Source organism: Ochlerotatus camptorhynchus, unplaced genomic scaffold (assembly GCF_037179485.1).
Source record: "Ochlerotatus camptorhynchus isolate MF236.1 unplaced genomic scaffold, CSIRO-AGI_Acam_v1.1 ptg000285l, whole genome shotgun sequence".
In the NCBI taxonomy this organism is placed as follows: domain Eukaryota; kingdom Metazoa; phylum Arthropoda; class Insecta; order Diptera; family Culicidae; genus Ochlerotatus; species Ochlerotatus camptorhynchus.
The window spans coordinates 187,942-200,052 of record NW_027040774.1 but is presented as its reverse complement, the minus strand read 5'-3'; positions in this window follow the sequence as shown (position 1 = coordinate 200,052).

The following is a 12,111-nucleotide window of genomic DNA, read 5'->3' as shown; positions in this document are numbered from 1 at the left end:
CAGTTGATATTTATGAAACATGGGCAGTTTTGGCGTGGGGACATGCACTTCCAATGCATTTTACCCATACATTTAGAAAATGATGATTGAAGAATATTTCAAAAAGAAGTAGTAAACAAATTATTGACCCTTTGTAGAACCTTAATTCCCTCACATATGATTTTGTTGTGGCTGAGAGTCTAACATTGGCAACACTCAGGTATGTTCCGGGTGCGCCTGCGATAGTCATCAAACTATGATAGGTTCACTGGTAGGTGGATTAATCAAGGCTTCATATTAATTACTGATACTTTTTTGTGCGAAATCACCAAACCACTCATATATCCTGAGTACACAAAGAGGTCAGTGTTAAAGCTTTCCACCCGGAATTAAAGTTCGCTTTCGCTGTGATAGGATAAATTGCTGTCGACTGCTTTTATTTGCTCTCTTCGCCAATCGAAAATTAATCTTGGATGTTAGATTCTCAAATTCTCAGAATTGTTCTGGGATACAAGAGGAAATAATAAAGTAATTTCAAAGGGAGCGAGATATTTCACCGAAGGACGTCTCGCCGAAGGTCATTCCACCGAATGGGTAATTTCGTCGAATAGGTCATTTCGCCGAAGAGCAATCTATTTCCTACAGTTTAGAACTTTTCTCAAAGCTCATTAAATTTTGAAATCAGTCTCGAAAAACAAATTAAGCAGGTTCGGTTTTTTCAATAACCAATATTTTTGATTTATAGGAATGCTTCCTTCTTTGAAACATGAGCAGTTCTTTCGAGTTGTACTGGGGCCGCATTGCGCATCTCGTAACGAAAAACTTTTTCATACAAGCATTCGTACAAAATGTCTTTCGTTTCGAGATGCGCAATGTGCCCCCTGATTTCGGAAATTGTTAAATAATCAATGTTCTACATTTGTAGAAATGTTTCCTTCTTTTAAACATGACCGGTTCTTTCAAGTTATGCTAATTTCAAAAAAATTTGAAATAATTAATATTTTTGATTTATAGGAATGCTTCCTTTTTTTAAACATGAGCAGTTCTTTCGAATTGTACTGATTTCGGAAATTTATAAACAATCAATCTATTACATTATTACATTACATTACATTACACAAACGTCCTTCGGTAAATGACACAGCCCCAATTTCAAAGGGGTTTAAAACTTTTCACAAGCATAGATAAGCAAACTTCAGAGGAATTTCGAAATGCATCATTTCTAAATTAATTTGAGAGCTAATCCTACAAAGCAAACTCTATAGTGATTTTGAAGCAAACCTAAGAAATATTTAGTTGTGAGTTTTTGAAGTGAATATCAGTGGGATTTGGAAGGTTTGAATACAGAATTTCACTAAAATTAGGTAATTATGTGTAGGTGTTGCATGACAGGTTTTAGTACATTGTCAGTACACTGACCCCACAATTATGGATCAGCTAACAACAATAATGGATCAGTCAGTCTAGCGTGTTAATCAAATCGAAGTGACCCATAATAGTGGGTGATCCATAATTTTGGAGTCAGTGTTCAGGAACTATAAAGAAGTTCCGGAAAAGAAATCAAATATCGAGGATTACAGGGATGTTTCATGAAAAGACTGCGAGATAGTAAAGTAAGATTTAGGAACTTCTATAACATTTCGGGTTCTACAGGGAACTTTAAGGCGGTTAAATCAACTTCAAGGAAACTGCAGGAACATTTCAGTTCTATGAAATTCAGAGAGATCATGAAAACTTTAGAGAAGTACAAACAACATGAGGAAAAGTGAGGATACTTTTTAGAAATTCCAAGAACCTCAGACAAGCTCAGAAATCTTAAGGGCAGTCCCAATAACTTTAGGAAAGTTCAGAATTTCAGGAAGTTTAAAGAGTTGTGAATATTAGCTTCAATAATTTTTTGAAAAAAATCGAAAAACTTTAATTTCAGGTAAGTCCAGACAACCCCTGTGAAAACCGAAATGGCCTATGTGGAAAACCAACATCAGAGGAAGCTTGCTCTTTCAGATTTTTTTTCCTTGATTTGTTTTTCGTCGATCTTGTTTTCCGTGCTGAGCACCAATGCTACAGACCCCAGGAAGGCAGCTTCCACACCTGGACCCTACCTATCGACCCATTAACTCATGAACCGGGGACCAACGGCTTTACTTCCCTTCCGAAGGAAGGCGTGGTGATCTGAGATGTTATGCCTCAGAACATCCCGGCGGCGCCGACTGGGATTGAACCCAGGCCTGCTGGGGTGAGAGGTAATCACCCTTGCCACTACACCACCGCCGCTACTCTTTCAGATGGTATAGTTAGTTTGCGGTTCTTGCTCGGGTTGGAAGGAAATCAAGAAACATTGAAAAATAGAATGCGAATGAATAAATTGCAAATTAGATTCATTTTCAATCAATGTACGTGAATTTATGAATGTTCGCTTAATGGGGGTGAGTGACGTTCAATTGGTTTCCGCAAAAACCACACTAAAAATAATAAGTTTTCATCGTTTTTTGGGAAATTATTCTGAGCGTAACATGAGCGAACGGGTCTATAATAATAATGAAACATGCATCGTGTTATAAACATGAAATCATTCTACCTAAATCTCAATTCTAGATGCTTAAATATCACACACTAGCGAATTAATCTTCTTTCATTTCTCGCATCTACTTGCATCGTGCATCATCTTTGTGCAGGAAATCTTCAGAATCGTCAACAATCTTTTTTCTATCTACTCAGCGTGCGCGTAGCTAACCACAGCAAAACACAAACTTTCTTGCATCGAAGATAGAGTCGTACAATCAGCAATTTCCACATAATAGCGTTTAGTCTAGCTAAAGAAGTATGTTGTGCCCAACGCTTTACGGTGTAATAAAGTTGGTATCAGGTTGCCGAACCCTGTTAGTTGACAGATGCGAGTAGCGCTTGCACCAACACAAGCGCGCACTATAGTATAGAGATTGCTAAAGTATGATTGTGTCAGTGATTTGTTTTCATCGGGAAAATTTTCTGCTATGAAGTTTTTTTTCCCGATGAAAACATTTTGCGTATACGTATACGTGACGTAGTGTGCGTACGATAAACGTCAGCAATGTCTATAGGAGTAGAAAAATCGAGTTGGATCATAGCACAACCTTTTTAGAGTAGTTAGTCGCAGTTTTTTTGATCGTCACGTTGCATGGAATAAAAGCATTGCATGGAACATGAAATGTTTCTGTTAGTGGAAGAAATAAAAAATTCGGTTGGTTTTTGAAACGTGCGTGGATCCGGAAAAACATTAAAACACAACGTAGGGCCTGGTCACCGCTCGACGGAACAAAGTATTTTATTCTACAAATTGGCCGTATTTCGAAGAAAATTTTGAAAACAACATCATTTTTATAGTTCTCACTTCAAAATTTACACACTCAGAAAAATTGATGTAAATTTAGGTGCTCTGAGACTGACATATACGAGTGTCAATTTTGACATAAAATTTAGTCAACTTTTCAGTCTCGGAGCACTTAATTTTACATGATATGTTTGTTTACGTCTCAAAATTAGGTATTTCTAAGTGTGTAGGTGGCGAGCGATCGCAAAAGTTTTGCTGCAATTCATCAATACACCTTTTAAATAATTTTGATGAGCATCGCAATGATGTATCTAGTTGAAATGACAAGTTATAGCTAAACCAATTGGTATTATGGAGATTTTCAGAATTCCGTCAAATTTCTTCTCAAATGTTGCATCTTCGCATGACAAAATTTCGACATTTCATTCTTTGTAGTAATAGCAATATTTTGTAGAAATAGCATATGGACCAAAGAGCACAATTATTAAAATTTTAATAAAAAGTTAATTTCGCCATACATTCTCAAGTCGGTTTTCCACCAACCAATACATTTTAAAGCTACTCTCTGGTGGTGAGTACACGGACGCTGAAACCAACTCAAAAGTGAGTTGAATTAGAATCGATTTTGCCAAAAGTGAATTTGCTCAATGGACAGACTCCTCCTAGAAGAGTAAAATTTTCATCGGATTTTCTTCAGTTGAATTCAGCTCACTTTTGAGACAGTTTCATCGTCCGTATACGAAGCATTCAATTATAAGCTAAATGCCGCCACCTAGCACTGCCAGGTGAAGATATCCTCAGATGAACAGTTTTCCATTTAATAGATTTTGTCCATCTGAGCATCTTTGCCGAAAACAGCAACCATCTATTTAAAACCTGTCACTATATCACCACACAAAATTTTGATTTGTACACGCAGAGTAGACACTCCTATAGTTGCGGTACGTTAGAAGCTATAGGTTCCTATAGAGTCTCCATAAGCAACTAAAGAAACCGAGGTTTTACCGAGCTAGATCGAGTGTGTAGGGCATTTTTAGCCATTTTTGTCGTTCCTTAGTCCTTTTAGTTGATTCTAGGTTATTTGTGGTGTTTTGGGGCCATTTTGTTTTAAACCTATTTCTGCTGGATTCAGGAGAGGATCAGTCTATTTTTGCTTTTCTTCGTCTTGGGGTCTCATTCCGCCAATCAAAACAACAATTTTCAATTTTTCAAACAATCTTTCATAAAAAAATGATTCTTTTCTAGCTTGATGAGGCTCCTGCTTATGTTCCTCTTTCGGTTGCTTTTCGAGTAACTTTCAAGCTTTCCGCTTGTATCTAAAAATCATCCGGTGCTCTCTATCTTGCACAAGACGCAATTACTTATGTTCATGTCATAAAATGTATTCCACAATTAAAGCTGCAGACTAGGTAAAAATTTGCTGTATAAGAAAATTTTAAGCTTTATACCCAAGTACCCAACAAGCCCACTAATCGCACTTTTTGCAATAAAAAGCTTTGGGCACCCTATATTAACTGTATATCGCAAAAGGGCGATTATCGGGTAGTTAACGGGCTTGGATAAGCTAATCTGAAGCTATAATTGTTAGTTGGGATACTTCACTTTCCCGTATTTCCAAAGCACCAACGCAGTCAGGAATTTACGGAGGTAGGTTTGTATACTCGCACATGTTCAACGTAGTTCTTCGCAGGCGACATCCCAAGTAACAATTTTGGTTTTATGAAGGTTCTGTAGACCATGATTTAGACTTGTAGAATGTTTTAAAAACATGATAAAACGTGCAATGTTACTTGAGATGCGTACCTCCTTTATTTTTCCATTCACATAATGAAAACTTAAATCATCCGAGTTAAATATTAGTGCATGCAGCATAGATTCATATGACTTTATGAAAAGTACTTTCTCCTCCGTAATCCGGTAAGTTGCTTTTATCGAGATTAGCATCCAGTGCTTTGACAAAATTGTCAATTTCGCTTATAATTGGCTTCGCACTTCCATTGCGAAAACTGAACTTGATCGTATTCTTTATTTTGACGTCTCTCATTATTGTTTCCATTGCACAGTCGACCAGAAATGATATATAGCAGGAAAATATAATAACGCTCTGGGATCCCATTGAGTTGGCGTTTGCAGCAATGTTCAATTACTTAGTTTGGACATAAAAGCTGTATATCATCAAACAACAAAGATTTACGATTTTTTGAAGAAAAAAATGCCTGAAATTCCCGATTTTAGTAATAATAATACAAAAAAATATCCCATCGTCGGTACATGAGCAAATCGGTGATCATCTCTTTTTTGTCAGTGGTGGTGGGAGGAAGGATACCCCTCACCATCCCTCTCCAACTAGGGAGTTTGGTAAAGAGAGATGATCAACCCGATTCGTACCTTCCTCAAAGTTGTCCTTGCTCACTTTCTACTCTCAATAAACACACTGCCATACTCTAACGGAACTATCAATTCTACACTTTCATCTCCTCATCTATCGTATAAAAATTACCACTTTAATCTGTTATTTTAAATTAGCATCTTCAACTATGTCGTTAACTTCACGCAGAAGTAATACAAAAACAAATAGTTAAACTATCAAAATTTTGCAAAAAGTTACTGAAGAAATTTCATAAGAGTTTTTTAATAAGCTTTCCGGATAGGGTTTCTGGACTCTTATTCAAAACTGAATTTGATATTTTGCTTTCTAAAATTTTGCTTGAATAAAGAAGTCTCTGTCAGTTCTACTTACAATTATAATTGAAGCTTGCAAAAAAAAACTGTGTATAGACAAAAAAGACCCGGCATTTTACGAGTAAATCGTACACAACAATGCATACAATCTCAAAGAACAACTTTCTAATGCTGGATAGGTAGACCATCCCAGAAAACTACTTATGAAATTTCATGACAAGCTGCTATATTAATGCGAAGCGTATACATGTGCATCAGCAGAAAAGTTTGAAGTTCTCTTTTGTAGTGATACGGTTTTGGTTCGCACGTTAAATTGTTTTACCGGCTGCGGTGATAGTGCACGTGTGCAAATTTTAGAAAGCAACAACGCATGAAGCTGCTGCTACAATCACTTAATTTAATCAAAAAGTGGAACAGCAAAATTCTCATTATTATCGGAAGCACATACTGTGCTGCAGCTTAAATACACAGTTGGTACGGGCACTACGTGTATATGTACCTAGAAATATTATCTATCACCAGTCTGAATAAAATGTCTTGAACCAATTTTAGTTGTCAAAAAGTGGAACCAATCGAGCAGTACTGAATTTTGCAGTACAAGTATTGTGATAGAGCCATAATTTCTGAAGCAATGTTAGAATAAGTATAACTATTTTGATGATGTTCATCACGGATCATATAAAAAAGCTTCGTAGTTGCGGTTTCAGATAAGATCAATTTTCACGACAAAAATAATAAACGATGCCAACGAAAAAGCTGACTTGTTTAACTTTTCGCTTTTTTAAAGAGTCATATTCCAGCAGCAATATTTTCCCGTGGTGTTTTAGTTTAAAAACTTACGTTGCCTTTTTTTTTGTTGCTCTCTCCACCAGACTATAAATATAGCGACTATACCTAGAAGGAACTAAACCCTATGCTGATTGCTAAAGCACATCGTGACATCAGGTCGTTTTTAGTGCGGTAAGCTCAGTTTTAGAAAGTGGAGTAGTTGCCATAAAAACTTTTAAAAAAATACCCTCTAGCAGCCACCATTCCTCCTTAATGATGCAGTTTTTATATTTTTACTCGGCGAAGTATGGGAGGGAAATCTTGAAATTCGATTATGTTCTGAACAAATTTTTTGTGAAAAAAAAATTGATGCAATCGTATGCGTATACAGTGCATCACTCAAATCTCAAAAATGTTTTTAAGCAAACATGGTGCTGTTCACTGGCATTTTAAGTAAGTGTGTCCTTCCTTTTATGTTTGCTGGGGGGGGGGGTTTTCCTTAGGTTGACCGTCAGATAAAATACAACTGGTTTCTGCGATGTCCAAAACTATAATCAGACCCAGTCTCAGTTTTATTTCTTATTCTCGACTCTCGAGTATCGATCATCGTATCTTTTTCCTACTATGTTGTCGCTCTGTTTCTTGACAGCAATCGGGGCACGTTCGTTAGTGCGTTACACTCTAAAAGCATTCTAATCAATAAAGAGTTGTACATAACAACTCCTCCATCCTTAAGCAAGTAATATAACTTATTAAACATCGATTGATTTATATAATCCAAAAATTCCTAACTTTAAGTACAAATTTCGACAGTTTTTTGCAAACTTATTTTCAATAATTTCAGTGACTAATAATACATTCGATAAGAAAAACTGGCTTCCAGTTTCTTCACGTATACACAAAATCGCTATCCTTTTTCTGAACCCGCATGCGTTTCGATCTCCTTAGTTGGGGATTCGACACCATCGCCGACTCTTGATGTTTCCTTTTCACACTTCTTGGTTGATTCGATAGCGGATTCGAGTGGTCCGCTTGGGGGTATGATTGGCTTGCTTGATCTGACGAATTCGCTTGACTCGCTTGGGGTATAATCCCCTCCTCTTCGATCTCCCTGACGTCATGTGGTCTCTCAACATTTCTGCTCGTGTTTGGGATGGGATGTCGTAGCAGGATGCTGGGTCTTGACAACTCGTCAACCTTCTTACATGCTTTCAACTGGCTGCGATGGGCCAGGATTACAGCGTTTCCAATTTGAACCTGGAAGGTGTTTAGAGAATACTTTTTAATAAACAATACTTTGATCCAACGAAGATGGTTATGTGGGTTATTATTTTTATACCACAGGCTATCTCCTTCAGTCAGAGTATCCAACGGATCAAAAGATCGTTTTGGGACGCTTCCCACGCTATTTGGCTCTGTATGCTCCTCATTAGATTGGGTTACCAACTGTTTTTTATAATGTTTAGTAGGATTCATCAGGTCAATCAGTGTTTTTGGCCTATATGTAAAAATCTTTTCCGTTGGAAATTTTTCATCTCCAGTCACACAAGTATTTCTATAATTTATCAGGAATAGGTTAATCTGGTCCTCCAAATTCATATATGCCACTTCTGGGTCAATCAAAAACTTCTTCAGAACATCTTTTACCGTCCGCACAAGCCTCTCTGCTTGGCCATTACTGGAGGGGTTATAAGGCGGACTTTTAAAAACTTTTATTCCCTGTTTTTCTAAGAAACTTGCAAAGGTATATGAATTAAAAGGAGGACCTCCGTCTGAAACTACCACATCTGGTAGTCCGAATCGAGCAAAAAATGCAACCAACTGTTTTAAAACCTGACCAGCATCCGTTCCTTTTTTCATCCAGATCACTTCTATCCATTTTGAGTAACTGTCAACAATTAATAGAAAGGTATGATGAGAAAAATGGAAAAAGTCCATGTGGATTCTACTGAACGGTCTTGTGGTAGGAATCCATTTTGACTCAATGTTTGGTTTCTTTACTACCGCCATGCTACTGCAAACATCACATCCAGCAACAAATTTCTCTATGGCAGAGTTTATCCCAAACCAATAAACTGATCGCCTTGCCAACTGTTTCATTTTGACCATTCCCGAGTGATTAGCATGCATCAACTTCAAAATGTGCCCTTGTAACTGATGTGGTACTACCACCCTGTCCTGGTACAAAAGGCATCCGTCAACCATGTCCAAATCGTGTTGATTTGAAAACACATCAACAAAGCTTCTTTCCACCTTGACAGGCCAGCCATTCTTTAAATATCCTATGATTTCTTGAAGAAACTTGTCACTCTTAGTAGTTTCGGCAATCACCGCACAGTCAATAGGCAACTCTTTCCCAAAATTAATACTGCGAACTAAATCATGATCATATTCATTTGGGATTACCTCATTCAACGGAAATCTAGAACAAAAATCCGCGTTGCCCATTTTGGAAGACGGTCTGTATTGAATATCAAAATCATATATAGATAACTCCAGAACAAATCTTTGTAAACGGGTAACATATATTGAATTCCTACCGGATCTCCCAAAAATTCCTACCAATGGTTTGTGATCGGTGAAAACTTGAAACTTTTGTCCGTACAAAAACTTGTGAAATTTTTTTATAGTGCATACTAAGGCCAACGCTTCAAGATGTAAAATTGGATATGATTTTTGGGCGTCATTCAAAGTAAAAGAAGTGAAACTTATTGGCTTTTCAACTCCATCAATGTTATGAGCAATCACTCCACCTAAGCCATAACTGGAAGCGTCACTAACTATCACAATCGGCTTACAAGGGTCGTAAAATTCAAGAAAATCAGTTTCAATCAACGAATTTTTGCTTTTTTCAAAGGCTGTCTGACAGTTTATATCCCTCACAAATTTTACATTGTTCCTCAACAGATTGTATAGGTGGTACAACTTTGAGGATAAATGAGGAATAAATTTATTGTAATAATTTATTAACCCCAAAAACGATTTAAGTTCCGCCACATTAGTAGGACTTTTCGCATTCTTAATTGTATCTATTTTATCCTGACAAGGCAAAAGACCCCTATTGCTTATGACGTGACCCAGATAAACCAGTTCTTCAACAAAAAATTTACACTTTTCCCAGTTTACCTTAATGTTAGCTTTATCCAATCTGTCTAAAACAATAAACAATTTCCTTTTACAATCATCCAAATCGTCTCCAGCAATCAAAACATCGTCCAAATAAACATATACATGTTCAATACCTTCTAAAACTTGGTCCATCACTTGTTGAAAAATGGACGCACTGGATGAAGCGCCTTGAGGCAATCTGTTATACTTGTACAATCCTTTGATTGTGTTTATTACCATGAATTCCTTTGATCTTTCCGATAAAGCTAACTGTGTGTAGGCACCCTCCAAATCTAATGCGCAAAATATTTTAGACCCCGCCAAACCGGCGAATAGATCCTGGGCCACAGGTAACGGATACGTATTAGGTATTAAACATTTATTGATAGAAACTTTACAGTCTATGACTAAACGTATTTCATCATTTTTTTTTATCACAACAATTACTGGCGATGCCCACTCACTCGTTTTGACTGGAGTAATGACATTTTCATTCTCCAATTTCGTTAAGTAATCAATTACTCTGTCTTTTAACCGATAAGGAACACTATATGCTTTTTTAAAAATCGGCACGTCATTTTTTAAAACTAAATCGGCTTCATAACCCAATATGGGAGATGAAAAATCTTTGGTGAATACTTTTGCAAAACGTTCTTTAACTTCATTCACATAACCAATGCTTCGTTCATCAATTAAATTGTTTACCATAAGAGTATTGGTAAAATAGTGCCTCCAATTTGGATGAAATATATCAAGCCAGTCGCGACCTAGCAAGGGAGTAAACTGATTGTCGCAGTTTAACACTAGTAATTTGCATTTACTCTCAACTCCCTTGTATTTGACCAATACAACAGCTTCTCCCTCTATTTTAAGTTTTGCTCCATTAACTACAATTAATTGTTTGGAATAGTTTTTTAATTCGTTTTCAAATCTAGAAAAGTATTGATCCTTATTAATGACTGACACCGATGAACCGCAGTCAATTTCCATTTTTACAGTTGTATTCTCTATAGTCACATCTACCAAACAGGGATTGCTTATCTTGTTAACGGACGTTACGAGCTTACATTCATAATTACCTTCATCATCACTATCGCTGTCCGAATCCTTAGTATTCATTCTATCCAGGAGCTCACTGAGGTGTCTATCCACGGTAGGTTCGGGTTGTGTTGTTTCCAAAAGGTTCACTGCTCCCTTCGCTAGATGTTTCAGTTTGAAGCACTTTCGTTTTATGTGACCTTTGATACCACAAAAGTCACAAGTCAAGTCTGCATATCTCGAAGGTTGCCTTCCATCGTCTCTACGCCAGTCTCTCGTACGCACATTATCCGGTTGACCTCTATTGCGGAATTTGTAATCAAATTGTCCCCGATGCCTATAACCCAGTCGATTTTTGACTGGTCCGCGATTTGAATGTTCTCCCTCTTCAAAACCATCATATCTACGATTACGATTAGCCGCATCGTATACTTTTACCAATTTATCAAAACTTTTCCCAGTGTTATTTGGACTACGATCCTTAAGTGATGCGATTAATCCATAATTATTATTAGAGCCCAGGTTTCTAGCATTTTCCCCTGCCATTTCCCATGTAGCAATTAGTTTTTCAGCGCTCTGCAAAGTTAAACTTTCTTCATTTAGCAATCGTTGCCTTAAAGCTGTGTCTCTCAACCCAGCCAAAATACGGTCCCTAATTGCCACTTGTTTAAATTCTCCAAAAGAACAAAATTCTGCTTGTAATTTTAACGAAAGCACGAAGTCCTCAGCCGTTTCGTCTGGCTGTTGTATTCTGCAGTTGAACTTCATGCGTTGAACCAAATCTGATTCGGTCTTGTCTAAACGAGCCTTCAACTTAGCTACCATATCCGGGTATTTAACAGCGGTCAAGCTTTCTCGGGGATATAGTAGCCGCAGTTCGGAGAAAATTACAGGCCCACTTAAAGCAATTAAGTAAGGTTTTTTGTTGTCCTCAGACACATCATTGATCACAAAAGAATATTCTAATCGTTCCACCCAATCGGCGAATGAACCACCTTTCCGGTATGGCTCAATAGTAACCGCCATACTTGGGCCGGCCATTGGTACAGAATAGGTTTGAAAAGAATTACAAGCAATATGATGTGTATGAACTAGCGTTCCAATTGATATTTGACACAAATCCCAATCAATTATCCAAAATAACACAGGAAACAAAATCGAAAGTATCTCGATTAGGTTAGAATAAAAAGAATCAAAACTTTTGACTCACCAGTCTCCGCTTCACG